Source organism: Narcine bancroftii, chromosome 3 (assembly GCF_036971445.1).
Source record: "Narcine bancroftii isolate sNarBan1 chromosome 3, sNarBan1.hap1, whole genome shotgun sequence".
Taxonomy (NCBI): domain Eukaryota; kingdom Metazoa; phylum Chordata; class Chondrichthyes; order Torpediniformes; family Narcinidae; genus Narcine; species Narcine bancroftii.
The window spans coordinates 272,352,626-272,373,655 of record NC_091471.1 but is presented as its reverse complement, the minus strand read 5'-3'; the positions used below and the strand labels follow the sequence as shown (position 1 = coordinate 272,373,655).

The 21,030-nt window shown below is 44.8% G+C and overlaps 1 protein-coding gene across 7 annotated transcripts in view; it reads left to right on the top strand.

The window, feature by feature from the left end:
• Positions 1-21,030, top strand: part of LOC138758775 (mesoderm induction early response protein 2-like) — a 1,136,488-nt gene that overhangs the window by 858,112 nt on the left and 257,346 nt on the right. The gene's annotated exons all lie outside the window — the stretch shown is intronic.

Below are 21,030 nucleotides of genomic sequence, written 5' to 3'. Positions count from 1 at the left end.
CTCGACACATATCTGTAGAAATAAAGCTTCTGAAATGCAGAGAAGTGTGCAATGGCCATCCACACATTTCTGTAGAAAAAAAGCTTCTGAACTGCAGAGAAGTGTGCAATGGCCCACCACACATATCTGTAGAAAAAAATGCTTCTCAACTGCAGAGAAGTGTGCAACGGCCCTCCACGCATATCTGTAGAAAAAATACCTCAACTGCAGAGAAGTGTGCAATGGCCTTCCCCACATAGCTGAAGTAAAAAATGGCTTCTCAACTGCAGTGAAGTGTTCAATGACCCTCCACACATATCTGTAGAGAAAAGGATTCTAATCTGCAGAGATGTGTTCAATGGGCCTCCACACATAGCTGGAGGAAAAAAAGGATTCTCAACTGCAGAGAAGTGTGCAATGGCCCTCCACACATATCTGTGGAAAAACAGGCTTCTCAATTGCAGAGAAGGGTGCAATGGCCCTCCACACATAGCTGGAGTACAAAAAAGGCTTCTCAACTGCAGAGAAGTGTGCAATGGCCCTGCACACATAGCTGTAGTAAAAAGAGGCTTCACAACTACAGAGAGGTGTGTAATGGCCCTCCACACATAGCTGGAGTAAAAAGAGGCTTCACAACTGCAGAGAAGTGTGCAATGGCCCTCCACACATGTCTGTAGAAAAAAAGGCTTCTCAACTGCAGAGAAGTGTGCAATGACCCGCCACACATATCTGTAGGTAAAAAGGCTTCTCAACTGCAGAGATGTGTGCAATGGCCCTCCACACATATCTGTAGAAAAAAAGGCTTCTCAACTGCAGAGAAGTGTGCAGTGGCCCTCCACACATATCTGTAGAAATAAAGTCTTCTCAACTGCAGATATGTGTGCAATGGCCCTCCGCACATATCTGTAGAAAAAAAGGTTTCTCAACTGCAAAGAAGTGTGCAATGGCCTTCCCCACATAGCTGAAGTAAAAAATGGCTTCTCAACTGAAGAGAAGTGTGCAATGGCCCTCCACACATATCTGTAGAAAAATGGATTCTCAACTGCAGAGAATTGTGCAATGGGCCTCCACACATAGCTGGAGTAAAAAAAGGCTTCTCAACTGCAGAGAAGTGTGCAATGGCCCTCCACACATATCTGTGGAAAAACAGGATTCTCAACTGCAGAGAAGTGTGTAATGGCCCTCCACACATATCTGTAGAAAAAAAACCTTTTCAACTGCAGAGAAGTGTGCAATGGCCCTCCACACATAGCTGGAGTTAAAAAAGGTTTCTCAACTGAAGAGAAGTGTGCAATGGCCCTCCACACATATCTGTGGAAAAAAAGGCTTCTCAACTGCAGAGAAGTGTCCAATGACCCGCCACACATATCTGTAGGTAAAAAGGCTTCTCAACTGTAGAGAAGTGTGCAATGGCCCTCCACACATATCTGTAGAAAAAAAGGCTTCTCAACTGCAGAGAAGTGTGCAATGGCCCGCCACACATATCTGTAGAGAAAAAGCTTCTGAACTGCGGAGAAGTGTGCAGTGGCCCTCCACACATATCTGTATAAAAATGGGTTCTCATCTGCAGAGGAGTGTTCAATGGGCCTCCACACATAGCTTCAGTAAAAAAAGGGTTCTCAACTGCAGAGAGGTGTGCAATGGCCCTCCACACATATCTGTTGAAAAACAGGCTTCTCAACTGCAGAGAAGTGTGCAATGGCCCGACACACATAGCTGTAGAGAAAAAGCTTCTCAACTGCAGATATGTGTGCAATGGCCCTCCACACACATCTGCAGAAAAAAAGGCTTCTCAACTGCAGAAAAGTGTGCAGTGGCCCTCGACACATATCTGTAGAAATAAAGCTTCTGAAATGCAGAGAAGTGTGCAATGGCCATCCACACATTTCTGTAGAAAAAAAGCTTCTGAACTGCAGAGAAGTGTGCAATGGCCCACCACACATATCTGTAGAAAAAAATGCTTCTCAACTGCAGAGAAGTGTGCAACGGCCCTCCACGCATATCTGTAGAAAAAAATACCTCAACTGCAGAGAAGTGTGCAATGGCCTTCCCCACATAGCTGAAGTAAAAAATGGCTTCTCAACTGCAGTGAAGTGTTCAATGACCCTCCACACATATCTGTAGAGAAAAGGATTCTAATCTGCAGAGATGTGTTCAATGGGCCTCCACACATAGCTGGAGGAAAAAAAGGATTCTCAACTGCAGAGAAGTGTGCAATGGCCCTCCACACATATCTGTGGAAAAACAGGCTTCTCAATTGCAGAGAAGGGTGCAATGGCCCTCCACACATAGCTGGAGTACAAAAAAGGCTTCTCAACTGCAGAGAAGTGTGCAATGGCCCTGCACACATAGCTGTAGTAAAAAGAGGCTTCACAACTGCAGAGAAGTGTGCAATGGCCCTCCACACATGTCTGTAGAAAAAAAGGCTTCTCAACTGCAGAGAAGTGTGCAATGACCCGCCACACATATCTGTAGGTAAAAAGGCTTCTCAACTGCAGAGATGTGTGCAATGGCCCTCCACACATATCTGTAGAAAAAAAGGCTTCTCAACTGCAGAGAAGTGTGCAGTGGCCCTCCACACATATCTGTAGAAATAAAGTCTTCTCAACTGCAGATATGTGTGCAATGGCCCTCCGCACATATCTGTAGAAAAAAAGGTTTCTCAACTGCAGAGAAGTGTGCAATGGCCCTCCACACATATCTGTAGAAAAATGGATTCTCAACTGCAGAGAATTGTGCAATGGGCCTCCACACATAGCTGGAGTAAAAAAAGGCTTCTCAACTGCAGAGAAGTGTGCAATGGCCCTCCACACATGTCTGTAGAAAAAAAAGCTTCTCAACTGCAGAGTAGTGTACAATGGCCCGCCACTCATAGCTCGAGTTAAAAAAGGCTTCTCAACTGCAGAGAAGTATGCAATGGCCCTCCACACATACCTTAAGTAAAAAGGCTTCTCAACTGCAGAGAAGTTTGCAATGGCCCTCCACACATAGCTGGAGTAAAAAAAGGCTTCTCATCTACAGAGAAGTTTGCAATGCGCCTCCACACATAGCTGTAGTCAAAAAATAGGCTTCTCAACTGCAGAGAAGTGTGCAATGGCCCACCACACATATCTGTAGAAAAAAAGACTTCTCAACTGCAGAGAAGTGTGCATTGGCCCTCCACACATATCTGTAGAAATAAAGGCTTCTCAATTGCAGAGAAGTGTGCAAAGTCCCTCCACACATTTCTGTAGAAAAAAAGCTTCTGAACTGCAGAGAAGTGTGCAATGGCCCACCACACATATCTGTAGAAAAACATGCTTCTCAACTGCAGAGAAGTGTGCAACGGCCCTCCACGCATATCTGTCAAAAAAGACCTCAACTGCAGAGAAGTGTGCAATGGCCCTCCACACATATCTGCTGAAAAAAAGACTTCTCAACTGCAGAGAAGTGTGCAATGGCCCTCCACACATATCTGTGGAAAAAAAGGCTTCTCAACTGCAGAGAAGTGTCCAATGACCCGCCACACATATCTGTAGGTAAAAAGGCTTCTCAACTGTAGAGAAGTGTGCAATGGCCCTCCACACATATCTGTAGAAAAAAAGGCTTCTCAACTGCAGAGAAGTGTGCAATGGCCCGCCACACATATCTGTAGAGAAAAAGCTTCTTAACTGCAGAGAAGTGTGCAGTGGCCCTCCACACATATATGTAGAAAAATGGGTTCTCATCTGCAGAGGAGTGTTCAATGGGCCTCCACACATAGCTTCAGTAAAAAAAAGTTCTCAACTGCAGAGAGGTGTGCAATGGCCCTCCACACATATCTGTTGAAAAACAGGCTTCTCAACTGCAGAGAAGTGTGCAATGGCCCGACACACATAGCTGTAGAGAAAAAGCTTCTCTACTGCAGATATGTGTGCAATTGTCCTCCACACATATCTGTAGAAAAAAAGACTTATCAACTGCAGAGAAGTGTGCAATCGCCCTCCACACATATCTGTGGAAAAAAAAGCTTCTCAACTGCAGAGAAATGTGCAATGGCCCGCCACACATATCTGTAGGAAAAAAGTCTTCTCAACTGTAGAGAAGTGTGCAATGGCCCACCACACATATCTGTAGAAAAAAAGGCTTCTCAACTGCAGAGAAGTGTGCAATGGCCCGCCACACATAACTGTAGAGAAAAAGCTTCTCAACTGCAGAAAAGTGTGCAGTGGACCTCCACGCATATATGTAGAACAAATGCTTCTCAACTGCAAAGAAGTGTGCAATGGCACGCCACATATATCTGTAGGAAAAAACTTTTCTGAACTGCAGAGAAGTGTGCAATGGTCCTCCACACATATCTGTAGAAATAAATGCTTCTCATCTGCAGAGAAGTGTGCAATGGCCCTCCACACATATCTGTTGAACAATAGGTTCTCAACTGCAGAGAAGTGTGCAATGGCCCGCCACACATATCTGTAGGAAAAAAGGCTTCTCAACTGCAGAGAAGTGTGCAATGGCCATCCACACATATCTGTAGAAAAAAAGGCTTCTCAACTGCAGAGAAGTGAGCAATGGCCCGCCACACATATCTGTAGGTAAAAAGGCTTCTCAACTGCAGAGATGTGTGCAATGGCCCTCCACACATATCAGTAGAAAAAAGGCTTCTCAACTGCAGAGAAGTGTGCAGTGGCCCTCCACACATATCTGTAGAAATAAAGCCTTCTCAACTGCAGATATGTGTGCAATGGCCCTCCGCACATATCTGTAGAAAAAAAGGTTTCTCAACTGCAAAGAAGAGTGCAATGGCTTTCCCCACATAGCTGAAGTAAAAAATGGCTTCTCAAATGAAGAGAAGTGTGCAATGGCCCTCCACACATATCTGTAGAAAAACATGCTTCTCAACTGCAGAGAAGTGTGCAACGGCCCTCCACGCATATCTGTAGAAAAAAAGACCTCAACTGCAGAGAAGTGTGCAATGGCCCTCCACACATATCTGTGGAAAAAAGGCTTCTCAACTGCAGAGAGGTGTGCAATGGCCCACCACACATATCTGTAGGTAAAATGGCTTCTCAACTGTAGAGAAGTGTGCAATTGCCCTCCACACATATCCGTAGAAAAAAAGGCTTGTCAACTGCAGAGAAGTGTGCAATGGCCCGCCACATATAGCTGTAGAGAAAATGGTTCTTAACTGCAGAGAAGTGTGCAACGGCCCGACACACATATCTGTGGAAAAACAGGCTTCTCAACTGCAGAGAAGTGTGCAATGGCCCGCCACACATTTCTGTAGGTAAAAAGGCTTCTCAACTGCAGAGATGTGTGCAATGGCCCTCCACACATATTTGTAGAAAAAAAAGGCTTCTCAACTGCAGAGAAGTGTGCAGTGGCCCTCCACACATATCTGTAGAAATAAAGTCTTCTCAACTGCAGATATGTGTGCAATGGCCCTCCGCACATATCTGTAGAAAAAAAGGTATCTCAACTGCAAAGAAGTGTGCAATGGCCTTCCCCACATAGCTGAAGTAAAAAATGGCTTCTCAACTGTAGAGAAGTGTGCAATGGCCCTCCACACATATCTGTAGAAAAAAAGGCTTCTCAACTGCAGAGAAGTGTGCAATGGCCCGCCACACATATCTGTAGAAAAAAAGACCTCAACTGCAGAGAAGTGTGCAATGGTCCTCCACACATATCTGTAGAAATAAATGCTTCTCAACTGCTGATAAGTGTGCAATGGCCATCCACACATATATGTAGAAAAAAAGGCTTCTCAACTGCAGAGAAGTGTGCAATGACCCGCCACACATATCTGTAGGTAAAAAGGCTTCTCAACTGCAGAGATGTGTGCAATGTCCCTCCACACATATCTGTAGAAAAAAAGGCTTCTCAACTGCAGAGAAGTGTGCAGTGGCCCTCCACACATATCTGTAGAAATAAAGTCTTCTCAACTGCAGATATGTGTGCAATGGCCCTCCGCACATATCTGTAGAAAAAAAGGTTTCTCAACTGCAAAGAAGTGTGCAATGGCCTTCCCCACATAGCTGAAGTAAAAAATGGCTTCTCAACTGAAGAGAAGTGTGCAATGGCCCTCCACACATATCTGTAGAAAAATGGGTTCTCAACTGCAGAGAAGTGTGCAATGGGCCTCCACGCATAGCTGGAGTAAAAAAAGGCTTCTCAACTGCAGAGAAGTGTGCAATGGCCCTCCACACATATCTGTGGAAAAACAGGATTCTCAACTGCAGAGAAGTGTGTAATGGCCCTCCACACATATCTGTAGAAAAAAAACCTTTTCAACTGCAGAGAAGTGTGCAATGGCCCTCCACACATAGCTGGAGTTAAAAAAGGTTTCTCAACTGAATAGAAGTGTGCAATGGCCCTCCACACATATCTGTGGAAAAAAAGGCTTCTCAACTGCAGAGAAGTGTCCAATGACCCGCCACACATATCTGTAGGTAAAAAGGCTTCTCAACTGTAGAGAAGTGTGCAATGGCCCTCCACACATATCTGTAGAAAAAAAGGCTTCTCAACTGCAGAGAAGTGTGCAATGGCCCGCCACACATATCTGTAGAGAAAAAGCTTCTTAACTGCAGAGAAGTGTGCAGTGGCCCTCCACACATATCTGTAGAAAAATGGGTTCTCATCTGCAGAGGAGTGTTCAATGGGCCTCCACACATAGCTTCAGTAAAAAAAGGGTTCTCAACTGCAGAGAGGTGTGCAATGGCCCTCCACACATATCTGTTGAAAAACAGGCTTCTCAACTGCAGAGAAGCGTGCAATGGCCCGACACACATAGCTGTAGAGAAAAAGCTTCTCAACTGCAGATATGTGTGCAATGGCCCTCTACACATATCTGTAGAAAAAAAGACTTATCAACTGCAGAGAAGTGTGCAATCGCCCTCCACACATATCTGTGGAAAAAAGGCTTCTCAACTGCAGAGAAATGTGCAATGGCCCGCCACACATATCTGTAGGAAAAAAGTCTTCTCAACTGTCGAGAAGTGTGCAATGGCCCTCCACACATATCTGTAGAAAAAAAGGCTTCTCAACTGCAGAGAAGTGTGCAATGGCCCGCCACACATAGCTGTAGAGAAAAAGCTTCTCAACTGCAGAAAAGTGTGCAGTGGACCTCCACACATATATGTAGAACAAATGCTTCTCAACTGCAAAGAAGTGTGCAATGGCACGCCACATATATCTGTAGGAAAAAAGTTTTCTGAACTGCAGAGAAGTGTGCAATGGTCCTCCACACATATCTGTAGAAATAAATGCTTCTCATCTGCAGAGAAGTGTGCAATGGCCCTCCACACATATCTGTTGAACAATAGGTTCTCAACTGCAGAGAAGTGTGCAATGGCCCGCCACACATATCTGTAGGAAAAAAGGCTTCTCAACTGCAGAGAAGTGTGCAATGGCCATCCACACATATCTGTAGAAAAAAAGGCTTCTCAACTGCAGAAAAGTGTGCAATGGCCCGCCACACATATCTGTAGGTAAAAAGGATTATAAACTGCAGAGATGTGTGCAATGACCCTCCACACATATATGTAGAAAAATGGGTTCTCATCTGCAGAGGAGTGTTCAATGGGCCTCCACACATAGCTTCAGTAAAAAAAGGTTCTCAACTGCAGAGAGGTGTGCAATGGCCCTCCACACATATCTGTGGAAAAACAGGCTTCTCAACTGCAGAGAAGTGTGCAATGGCCCGACACACATAGCTGTAGAGAAAAAGCTTCTCTACTGCAGATATGTGTGCAATTGTCCTCCACACATATCTGTAGAAAAAAAGACTTATCAACTGCAGAGAAGTGTGCAATGCGCCTCCACACATAGCTGTAGTCAAAAAATAGGCTTCTCAACTGCAGAGAAGTGTGCAATGTCCCTCCACACATTTCTGTAGAAAAAAAGCTTCTGAACTGCAGAGAAGTGTGCAATGGCCCACCACACATATCTGTAGAAAAACATGCTTCTCAACTGCAGAGAAGTGTGCAACGGCCCTCCACGCATATCTGTCAAAAAAGACCTCAACTGCAGAGAAGTGTGCAATGGCCCTCCACACATATCTGCTGAAAAAAAGACTTCTAAACTGCAGAGAAGTGTGCAATGGCCCTCCACACATATCTGTGGAAAAAAAGGCTTCTCAACTGCAGAGAAGTGTCCAATGACCCGCCACACATATCTGTAGGTAAAAAGGCTTCTCAACTGTAGAGAAGTGTGCAATGGCCCTCCACACATATCTGTAGAAAAAAAGGCTTCTCAACTGCAGAGAAGTGTGCAATGGCCCGCCACACATATCTGTAGAGAAAAAGCTTCTTAACTGCAGAGAAGTGTGCAGTGGCCCTCCACACATATATGTAGAAAAATGGGTTCTCATCTGCAGAGGAGTGTTCAATGGGCCTCCACACATAGCTTCAGTAAAAAAAAGTTCTCAACTGCAGAGAGGTGTGCAATGGCCCTCCACACATATCTGTTGAAAAACAGGCTTCTCAACTGCAGAGAAGTGTGCAATGGCCCGACACACATAGCTGTAGAGAAAAAGCTTCTCTACTGCAGATATGTGTGCAATTGTCCTCCACACATATCTGTAGAAAAAAAGACTTATCAACTGCAGAGAAGTGTGCAATCGCCCTCCACACATATCTGTGGAAAAAAAAGCTTCTGAACTGCAGAGAAATGTGCAATGGCCCGCCACACATATCTGTAGGAAAAAAGTCTTCTCAACTGTAGAGAAGTGTGCAATGGCCCACCACACATATCTGTAGAAAAAAAGGCTTCTCAACTGCAGAGAAGTGTGCAATGGCCCGCCACACATAGCTGTAGAGAAAAAGCTTCTCAACTGCAGAAAAGTGTGCAGTGGACCTCCACGCATATATGTAGAACAAATGCTTCTCAACTGCAAAGAAGTGTGCAATGGCACGCCACATATATCTGTAGGAAAAAATTTTTCTGAACTGCAGAGAAGTGTGCAATGGTCCTCCACACATATCTGTAGAAATAAATGCTTCTCATCTGCAGAGAAGTGTGCAATGGCCCTCCACACATATCTGTTGAACAATAGGTTCTCAACTGCAGAGAAGTGTGCAATGGCCCGCCACACATATCTGTAGGAAAAAAGGCTTCTCAACTGCAGAGAAGTGTGCAATGGCCATCCACACATATCTGTAGAAAAAAAGGCTTCTCAACTGCAGAGAAGTGAGCAATGGCCCGCCACACATATCTGTAGGTAAAAAGGCTTCTCAACTGCAGAGATGTGTGCAATGGCCCTCCACACATATCAGTAGAAAAAAGGCTTCTCAACTGCAGAGAAGTGTGCAGTGGCCCTCCACACATATCTGTAGAAATAAAGCCTTCTCAACTGCAGATATGTGTGCAATGGCCCTCCGCACATATCTGTAGAAAAAAAGGTTTCTCAACTGCAAAGAAGAGTGCAATGGCTTTCCCCACATAGCTGAAGTAAAAAATGGCTTCTCAAATGAAGAGAAGTGTGCAATGGCCCTCCACACATATCTGTAGAAAAACATGCTTCTCAACTGCAGAGAAGTGTGCAACGGCCCTCCACGCATATCTGTAGAAAAAAAGACCTCAACTGCAGAGAAGTGTGCAATGGCCCTCCACACATATCTGTGGAAAAAAGGCTTCTCAACTGCAGAGAGGTGTGCAATGGCCCACCACACATATCTGTAGGTAAAATGGCTTCTCAACTGTAGAGAAGTGTGCAATTGCCCTCCACACATATCCGTAGAAAAAAAGGCTTGTCAACTGCAGAGAAGTGTGCAATGGCCCGCCACATATAGCTGTAGAGAAAATGGTTCTTAACTGCAGAGAAGTGTGCAACGGCCCGACACACATATCTGTGGAAAAACAGGCTTCTCAACTGCAGAGAAGTGTGCAATGGCCCGCCACACATATCTGTAGGTAAAAAGGCTTCTCAACTGCAGAGATGTGTGCAATGGCCCTCCACACATATTTGTAGAAAAAAAAGGCTTCTCAACTGCAGAGAAGTGTGCAGTGGCCCTCCACACATATCTGTAGAAATAAAGTCTTCTCAACTGCAGATATGTGTGCAATGGCCCTCCGCACATATCTGTAGAAAAAAAGGTATCTCAACTGCAAAGAAGTGTGCAATGGCCTTCCCCACATAGCTGAAGTAAAAAATGGCTTCTCAACTGTAGAGAAGTGTGCAATGGCCCTCCACACATATCTGTAGAAAAAAAGGCTTCTCAACTGCAGAGAAGTGTGCAATGGCCCGCCACACATATCTGTAGAAAAAAAGACCTCAACTGCAGAGAAGTGTGCAATGGTCCTCCACACATATCTGTAGAAATAAATGCTTCTCAGCTGCTGATAAGTGTGCAATGGCCATCCACACATATATGTAGAAAAAAAGGCTTCTCAACTGCAGAGAAGTGTGCAATGACCCGCCACACATATCTGTAGGTAAAAAGGCTTCTCAACTGCAGAGATGTGTGCAATGTCCCTCCACACATATCTGTAGAAAAAAAGGCTTCTCAACTGCAGAGAAGTGTGCAGTGGCCCTCCACACATATCTGTAGAAATAAAGTCTTCTCAACTGCAGATATGTGTGCAATGGCCCTCCGCACATATCTGTAGAAAAAAAGGTTTCTCAACTGCAAAGAAGTGTGCAATGGCCTTCCCCACATAGCTGAAGTAAAAAATGGCTTCTCAACTGAAGAGAAGTGTGCAATGGCCCTCCACACATATCTGTAGAAAAATGGGTTCTCAACTGCAGAGAAGTGTGCAATGGGCCTCCACGCATAGCTGGAGTAAAAAAAGGCTTCTCAACTGCAGAGAAGTGTGCAATGGCCCTCCACACATATCTGTGGAAAAACAGGATTCTCAACTGCAGAGAAGTGTGTAATGGCCCTCCACACATATCTGTAGAAAAAAAACCTTTTCAACTGCAGAGAAGTGTGCAATGGCCCTCCACACATAGCTGGAGTTAAAAAAGGTTTCTCAACTGAATAGAAGTGTGCAATGGCCCTCCACACATATCTGTGGAAAAAAAGGCTTCTCAACTGCAGAGAAGTGTCCAATGACCCGCCACACATATCTGTAGGTAAAAAGGCTTCTCAACTGTAGAGAAGTGTGCAATGGCCCTCCACACATATCTGTAGAAAAAAAGGCTTCTCAACTGCAGAGAAGTGTGCAATGGCCCGCCACACATATCTGTAGAGAAAAAGCTTCTTAACTGCAGAGAAGTGTGCAGTGGCCCTCCACACATATCTGTAGAAAAATGGGTTCTCATCTGCAGAGGAGTGTTCAATGGGCCTCCACACATAGCTTCAGTAAAAAAAGGGTTCTCAACTGCAGAGAGGTGTGCAATGGCCCTCCACACATATCTGTTGAAAAACAGGCTTCTCAACTGCAGAGAAGCGTGCAATGGCCCGACACACATAGCTGTAGAGAAAAAGCTTCTCAACTGCAGATATGTGTGCAATGGCCCTCTACACATATCTGTAGAAAAAAAGACTTATCAACTGCAGAGAAGTGTGCAATCGCCCTCCACACATATCTGTGGAAAAAAGGCTTCTCAACTGCAGAGAAATGTGCAATGGCCCGCCACACATATCTGTAGGAAAAAAGTCTTCTCAACTGTCGAGAAGTGTGCAATGGCCCTCCACACATATCTGTAGAAAAAAAGGCTTCTCAACTGCAGAGAAGTGTGCAATGGCCCGCCACACATAGCTGTAGAGAAAAAGCTTCTCAACTGCAGAAAAGTGTGCAGTGGACCTCCACACATATATGTAGAACAAATGCTTCTCAACTGCAAAGAAGTGTGCAATGGCACGCCACATATATCTGTAGGAAAAAAGTTTTCTGAACTGCAGAGAAGTGTGCAATGGTCCTCCACACATATCTGTAGAAATAAATGCTTCTCATCTGCAGAGAAGTGTGCAATGGCCCTCCACACATATCTGTTGAACAATAGGTTCTCAACTGCAGAGAAGTGTGCAATGGCCCGCCACACATATCTGTAGGAAAAAAGGCTTCTCAACTGCAGAGAAGTGTGCAATGGCCATCCACACATATCTGTAGAAAAAAAGGCTTCTCAACTGCAGAAAAGTGTGCAATGGCCCGCCACACATATCTGTAGGTAAAAAGGATTATAAACTGCAGAGATGTGTGCAATGACCCTCCACACATATATGTAGAAAAATGGGTTCTCATCTGCAGAGGAGTGTTCAATGGGCCTCCACACATAGCTTCAGTAAAAAAAGGTTCTCAACTGCAGAGAGGTGTGCAATGGCCCTCCACACATATCTGTGGAAAAACAGGCTTCTCAACTGCAGAGAAGTGTGCAATGGCCCGACACACATAGCTGTAGAGAAAAAGCTTCTCTACTGCAGATATGTGTGCAATTGTCCTCCACACATATCTGTAGAAAAAAAGACTTATCAACTGCAGAGAAGTGTGCAATCGCCCTCCACACATATCTGTGGGAAAAAAAGCTTCTCAACTGCAGAGAAATGTGCAATGGCCCGCCACACATATCTGTAGGAAAAAAGTCTTCTCAACTGTAGAGAAGTGTGCAATGGCCCACCACACATATCTGTAGAAAAAAAGGCTTCTCAACTGCAGAGAAGTGTGCAATGGCCCGCCACACATAGCTGTAGAGAAAAAGCTTCTCAACTGCAGAAAAGTGTGCAGTGGACCTCCACGCATATATGTAGAACAAATGCTTCTCAACTGCAAAGAAGTGTGCAATGGCACGCCACATATATCTGTAGGAAAAAAGTTTTCTGAACTGCAGAGAAGTGTGCAATGGTCCTCCACACATATCTGTAGAAATAAATGCTTCTCATCTGCAGAGAAGTGTGCAATGGCCCTCCACACATATCTGTTGAACAATAGGTTCTCAACTGCAGAGAAGTGTGCAATGGCCCGCCACACATATCTGTAGGAAAAAAGGCTTCTCAACTGCAGAGAAGTGTGCAATGGCCATCCACACATATCTGTAGAAAAAAAGGCTTCTCAACTGCAGAGAAGTGAGCAATGGCCCGCCACACATATCTGTAGGTAAAAAGGCTTCTCAACTGCAGAGATGTGTGCAATGGCCCTCCACACATATCAGTAGAAAAAAGGCTTCTCAACTGCAGAGAAGTGTGCAGTGGCCCTCCACACATATCTGTAGAAATAAAGCCTTCTCAACTGCAGATATGTGTGCAATGGCCCTCCGCACATATCTGTAGAAAAAAAGGTTTCTCAACTGCAAAGAAGAGTGCAATGGCTTTCCCCACATAGCTGAAGTAAAAAATGGCTTCTTAACTGAAGAGAAGTGTGCAATAGCCCTCCACACATATCTGTAGAAAAACATGCTTCTCAACTGCAGAGAAGTGTGCAACGGCCCTCCACGCATATCTGTAGAAAAAAAGACCTCAACTGCAGAGAAGTGTGCAATGGCCCTCCACACATATCTGTGGAAAAATGGCTTCTCCACTGCAGAGAGGTGTGCAATGGCCCACCACACATATCTGTAGGTAAAATGGCTTCTCAACTGTAGAGAAGTATGCAATGGCCCTCCACACATATCTGTAGAAAAAAAGGCTTGTCAACTGCAGAGAAGTGTGCAATGGCCCGCCACATATAGCTGTAGAGAAAATGGTTCTTAACTGCAGAGAAGTGTGCAACGGCCCGCCACACATATCAGTGGAAAAACAGGCTTCTCAACTGCAGAGAAGTGTGCAATGGCCCGCCACACATATCTGTAGGTAAAAAGGCTTCTCAACTGCAGAGATGTGTGCAATGGCCCTCCACACATATTTGTAGAAAAAAAAGGCTTCTCAACTGCAGAGAAGTGTGCAGTGGCCCTCCACACATATCGGTAGAAATAAAGTCTTCTCAACTGCAGATATGTGTGCAATGGCACTCCGCACATATCTGTAGAAAAAAAGGTATCTCAACTGCAAAGAAGTGTGCAATGGCCTTCCCCACATAGCTGAAGTAAAAAATGGCTTCTCAACTGTAGAGAAGTGTGCAATGGCCCTCCACACATATCTGTAGAAAAAAAGGCTTCTCAACTGCAGAGAAGTGTGCAATGGCCCGCCACACATATCTGTAGAAAAAAAGACCTCAACTGCAGAGAAGTGTGCAATGGTCCTCCACACATATCTGTAGAAATAAATGCTTCTCAACTGCTGATAAGTGTGCAATGGCCCTCCACACATATATGTAGAAAAATGGGTTCTCATCTGCAGAGGAGTGTTCAATGGGCCTCCACACATAGCTTCAGTAAAAAAAGGTTCTCAACTGCAGAGAGGTGTGCAATGGCCCTCCACACATATCTGTGGAAAAACAGGCTTCTCAACTGCAGAGAAGTGTGCAATGGCCCGACACACATAGCTGTAGAGAAAAAGCTTCTCTACTGCAGATATGTGTGCAATTGTCCTCCACACATATCTGTAGAAAAAAAGACATATCAACTGCAGAGAAGTGTGCAATCGCCCTCCACACATATCTGTGGAAAAAAAAGCTTCTCAACTGCAGAGAAATGTGCAATGGCCCGCCACACATATCTGTAGGAAAAAAGTCTTCTCAACTGTAGAGAAGTGTGCAATGGCCCACCACACATATCTGTAGAAAAAAAGGCTTCTCAACTGCAGAGAAGTGTGCAATGGCCCGCCACACATAGCTGTAGAGAAAAAGCTTCTCAACTGCAGAAAAGTGTGCAGTGGACCTCCACGCATATATGTAGAACAAATGCTTCTCAACTGCAAAGAAGTGTGCAATGGCACGCCACATATATCTGTAGGAAAAAAGTTTTCTGAACTGCAGAGAAGTGTGCAATGGTCCTCCACACATATCTGTAGAAATAAATGCTTCTCATCTGCAGAGAAGTGTGCAATGGCCCTCCACACATATCTGTTGAACAATAGGTTCTCAACTGCAGAGAAGTGTGCAATGGCCCGCCACACATATCTGTAGGAAAAAAGGCTTCTCAACTGCAGAGAAGTGTGCAATGGCCATCCACACATATCTGTAGAAAAAAAGGCTTCTCAACTGCAGAGAAGTGAGCAATGGCCCGCCACACATATCTGTAGGTAAAAAGGCTTCTCAACTGCAGGGATGTGTGCAATGGCCCTCCACACATATCAGTAGAAAAAAGGCTTCTCAACTGCAGAGAAGTGTGCAGTGGCCCTCCACACATATCTGTAGAAATAAAGCCTTCTCAACTGCAGATATGTGTGCAATGGCCCTCCGCACATATCTGTAGAAAAAAAGGTTTCTCAACTGCAAAGAAGAGTGCAATGGCTTTCCCCACATAGCTGAAGTAAAAAATGGCTTCTTAACTGAAGAGAAGTGTGCAATAGCCCTCCACACATATCTGTAGAAAAACATGCTTCTCAACTGCAGAGAAGTGTGCAACGGCCCTCCACGCATATCTGTAGAAAAAAAGATCTCAACTGCAGAGAAGTGTGCAATGACCCGCCACACATATCTGTAGGTAAAAAGGCTTCTCAACTGTAGAGAAGTGTGCAATGGCCCTCCACACATATCTGTAGAAAAAAAGGCTTCTCAACTGCAGAGAAGTGTGCAATGGCCCGCCACACATATCTGTAGAGAAAAAGCTTCTTAACTGCAGAGAAGTGTGCAGTGGCCCTCCACACATATCTGTAGAAAAATGGGTTCTCATCTGCAGAGGAGTGTTCAATGGGCCTCCACACATAGCTTCAGTAAAAAAAGGGTTCTCAACTGCAGAGAGGTGTGCAATGGCCCTCCACACATATCTGTTGAAAAACAGGCTTCTCAACTGCAGAGAAGCGTGCAATGGCCCGACACACATAGCTGTAGAGAAAAAGCTTCTCAACTGCAGATATGTGTGCAATGGCCCTCCACACATATCTGTAGAAAAAAAGACTTATCAACTGCAGAGAAGTGTGCAATGGCCCTCCACACATGTCTGTAGAAAAAAAAGCTTCTCAACTGCAGAGTAGTGTACAATGGCCCGCCACTCATAGCTCGAGTTAAAAAAGGCTTCTCAACTGCAGAGAAGTATGCAATGGCCCTCCACACATACCTTAAGTAAAAAGGCTTCTCAACTGCAGAGAAGTTTGCAATGGCCCTCCACACATAGCTGGAGTAAAAAAAGGCTTCTCATCTACAGAGAAGTTTGCAATGCGCCTCCACACATAGCTGTAGTCAAAAAATAGGCTTCTCAACTGCAGAGAAGTGTGCAATGGCCCACCACACATATCTGTAGAAATAAAGGCTTCTCAATTGCAGAGAAGTGTGCAATGTCCCTCCACACATTTCTGTAGAAAAAAAGCTTCTGAACTGCAGAGAAGTGTGCAATGGCCCACCACACATATCTGTAGAAAAACATGCTTCTCAACTGCAGAGAAGTGTGCAACGGCCCTCCACGCATATCTGTCAAAAAAGACCTCAACTGCAGAGAAGTGTGCAATGGCCCTCCACACATATCTGCTGAAAAAAAGACTTCTCAACTGCAGAGAAGTGTGCAATGGCCCTCCACACATATCTGTGGAAAAAAAGGCTTCTCAACTGCAGAGAAGTGTCCAATGACCCGCCACACATATCTGTAGGTAAAAAGGCTTCTCAACTGTAGAGAAGTGTGCAATGGCCCTCCACACATATCTGTAGAAAAAAAGGCTTCTCAACTGCAGAGAAGTGTGCAATGGCCCGCCACACATATCTGTAGAGAAAAAGCTTCTTAACTGCAGAGAAGTGTGCAGTGGCCCTCCACACATATATGTAGAAAAATGGGTTCTCATCTGCAGAGGAGTGTTCAATGGGCCTCCACACATAGCTTCAGTAAAAAAAAGTTCTCAACTGCAGAGAGGTGTGCAATGGCCCTCCACACATATCTGTTGAAAAACAGGCTTCTCAACTGCAGAGAAGTGTGCAATGGCCCGACACACATAGCTGTAGAGAAAAAGCTTCTCTACTGCAGATATGTGTGCAATTGTCCTCCACACATATCTGTAGAAAAAAAGACTTATCAACTGCAGAGAAGTGTGCAATCGCCCTCCACACATATCTGTGGAAAAAAAAGCTTCTGAACTGCAGAGAAATGTGCAATGGCCCGCCACACATATCTGTAGGAAAAAAGTCTTCTCAACTGTAGAGAAGTGTGCAATGGCCCACCACACATATCTGTAGAAAAAAAGGCTTCTCAACTGCAGAGAAGTGTGCAATGGCCCGCCACACATAGCTGTAGAGAAAAAGCTTCTCAACTGCAGAAAAGTGTGCAGTGGACCTCCACGCATATATGTAGAACAAATGCTTCTCAACTGCAAAGAAGTGTGCAATGGCACGCCACATATATCTGTAGGAAAAAACTTTTCTGAACTGCAGAGAAGTGTGCAATGGTCCTCCACACATATCTGTAGAAATAAATGCTTCTCATCTGCAGAGAAGTGTGCAATGGCCCTCCACACATATCTGTTGAACAATAGGTTCTCAACTGCAGAGAAGTGTGCAATGGCCCGCCACACATATCTGTAGGAAAAAAGGCTTCTCAACTGCAGAGAAGTGTGCAATGGCCATCCACACATATCTGTAGAAAAAAAGGCTTCTCAACTGCAGAGAAGTGAGCAATGGCCCGCCACACATATCTGTAGGTAAAAAGGCTTCTCAACTGCAGAGATGTGTGCAATGGCCCTCCACACATATCAGTAGAAAAAAGGCTTCTCAACTGCAGAGAAGTGTGCAGTGGCCCTCCACACATATCTGTAGAAATAAAGCCTTCTCAACTGCAGATATGTGTGCAATGGCCCTCCGCACATATCTGTAGAAAAAAAGGTTTCTCAACTGCAAAGAAGAGTGCAATGGCTTTCCCCACATAGCTGAAGTAAAAAATGGCTTCTCAAATGAAGAGAAGTGTGCAATGGCCCTCCACACATATCTGTAGAAAAACATGCTTCTCAACTGCAGAGAAGTGTGCAACGGCCCTCCACGCATATCTGTAGAAAAAAAGACCTCAACTGCAGAGAAGTGTGCAATGGCCCTCCACACATATCTGTGGAAAAAAGGCTTCTCAACTGCAGAGAGGTGTGCAATGGCCCACCACACATATCTGTAGGTAAAATGGCTTCTCAACTGTAGAGAAGTGTGCAATTGCCCTCCACACATATCCGTAGAAAAAAAGGCTTGTCAACTGCAGAGAAGTGTGCAATGGCCCGCCACATATAGCTGTAGAGAAAATGGTTCTTAACTGCAGAGAAGTGTGCAACGGCCCGACACACATATCTGTGGAAAAACAGGCTTCTCAACTGCAGAGAAGTGTGCAATGGCCCGCCACACATATCTGTAGGTAAAAAGGCTTCTCAACTGCAGAGATGTGTGCAATGGCCCTCCACACATATTTGTAGAAAAAAAAGGCTTCTCAACTGCAGAGAAGTGTGCAGTGGCCCTCCACACATATCTGTAGAAATAAAGTCTTCTCAACTGCAGATATGTGTGCAATGGCCCTCCGCACATATCTGTAGAAAAAAAGGTATCTCAACTGCAAAGAAGTGTGCAATGGCCTTCCCCACATAGCTGAAGTAAAAAATGGCTTCTCAACTGTAGAGAAGTGTGCAATGGCCCTCCACACATATCTGTAGAAAAAAAGGCTTCTCAACTGCAGAGAAGTGTGCAATGGCCCGCCACACATATCTGTAGAAAAAAAGACCTCAACTGCAGAGAAGTGTGCAATGGTCCTCCACACATATCTGTAGAAATAAATGCTTCTCAACTGCTGATAAGTGTGCAATGGCCATCCACACATATATGTAGAAAAAAAGGCTTCTCAACTGCAGAGAAGTGTGCAATGACCCGCCACACATATCTGTAGGTAAAAAGGCTTCTCAACTGCAGAGATGTGTGCAATGTCCCTCCACACATATCTGTAGAAAAAAAGGCTTCTCAACTGCAGAGAAGTGTGCAGTGGCCCTCCACACATATCTGTAGAAATAAAGTCTTCTCAACTGCAGATATGTGTGCAATGGCCCTCCGCACATATCTGTAGAAAAAAAGGTTTCTCAACTGCAAAGAAGTGTGCAATGGCCTTCCCCACATAGCTGAAGTAAAAAATGGCTTCTCAACTGAAGAGAAGTGTGCAATGGCCCTCCACACATATCTGTAGAAAAATGGGTTCTCAACTGCAGAGAAGTGTGCAATGGGCCTCCACGCATAGCTGGAGTAAAAAAAGGCTTCTCAACTGCAGAGAAGTGTGCAATGGCCCTCCACACATATCTGTGGAAAAACAGGATTCTCAACTGCAGAGAAGTGTGTAATGGCCCTCCACACATATCTGTAGAAAAAAAACCTTTTCAACTGCAGAGAAGTGTGCAATGGCCCTCCACACATAGCTGGAGTTAAAAAAGGTTTCTCAACTGAATAGAAGTGTGCAATGGCCCTCCACACATATCTGTGGAAAAAAAGGCTTCTCAACTGCAGAGAAGTGTCCAATGACCCGCCACACATATCTGTAGGTAAAAAGGCTTCTCAACTGTAGAGAAGTGTGCAATGGCCCTCCACACATATCTGTAGAAAAAAAGGCTTCTCAACTGCAGAGAAGTGTGCAATGGCCCGCCACACATATCTGTAGAGAAAAAGCTTCTTAACTGCAGAGAAGTGTGCAGTGGCCCTCCACACATATCTGTAGAAAAATGGGTTCTCATCTGCAGAGGAGTGTTCAATGGGCCTCCACACATAGCTTCAGTAAAAAAAGGGTTCTCAACTGCAGAGAGGTGTGCAATGGCCCTCCACACATATCTGTTGAAAAACAGGCTTCTCAACTGCAGAGAAGCGTGCAATGGCCCGACACACATAGCTGTAGAGAAAAAGCTTCTCAACTGCAGATATGTGTGCAATGGCCCTCTACACATATCTGTAGAAAAAAAGACTTATCAACTGCAGAGAAGTGTGCAATCGCCCTCCACACATATCTGTGGAAAAAAGGCTTCTCAACTGCAGAGAAATGTGCAATGGCCCGCCACACATATCTGTAGGAAAAAAGTCTTCTCAACTGTCGAGAAGTGTGCAATGGCCCTCCACACATATCTGTAGAAAAAAAGGCTTCTCAACTGCAGAGAAGTGTGCAATGGCCCGCCACACATAGCTGTAGAGAAAAAGCTTCTCAACTGCAGAAAAGTGTGCAGTGGACCTCCACACATATATGTAGAACAAATGCTTCTCAACTGCAAAGAAGTGTGCAATGGCACGCCACATATATCTGTAGGAAAAAAGTTTTCTGAACTGCAGAGAAGTGTGCAATGGTCCTCCACACATATCTGTAGAAATAAATGCTTCTCATCTGCAGAGAAGTGTGCAATGGCCCTCCACACATATCTGTTGAACAATAGGTTCTCAACTGCAGAGAAGTGTGCAATGGCCCGCCACACATATCTGTAGGAAAAAAGGCTTCTCAACTGCAGAGAAGTGTGCAATGGCCATCCACACATATCTGTAGAAAAAAAGGCTTCTCAACTGCAGAAAAGTGTGCAATGGCCCGCCACACATATCTGTAGGTAAAAAGGATTATAAACTGCAGAGATGTGTGCAATGACCCTCCACACATATATGTAGAAAAATGGGTTTTCATCTGCAGAGGAGTGTTCAATGGGCCTCCACACATAGCTTCAGTAAAAAAAGGTTCTCAACTGCAGAGAGGTGTGCAATGGCCCTCCACACATATCTGTGGAAAAACAGGCTTCTCAACTGCAGAGAAGTGTGCAATGGCCCGACACACATAGCTGTAGAGAAAAAGCTTCTCTACTGCAGATATGTGTGCAATTGTCCTCCACACATATCTGTAGAAAAAAAGACTTATCAACTGCAGAGAAGTGTGCAATCGCCCTCCACACATATCTGTGGAAAAAAAAGCTTCTCAACTGCAGAGAAATGTGCAATGGCCCGCCACACATATCTGTAGGAAAAAAGTCTTCTCAACTGTAGAGAAGTGTGCAATGGCCCACCACACATATCTGTAGAAAAAAAGGCTTCTCAACTGCAGAGAAGTGTGCAATGGCCCGCCACACATAGCTGTAGAGAAAAAGCTTCTCAACTGCAGAAAAGTGTGCAGTGGACCTCCACGCATATATGTAGAACAAATGCTTCTCAACTGCAAAGAAG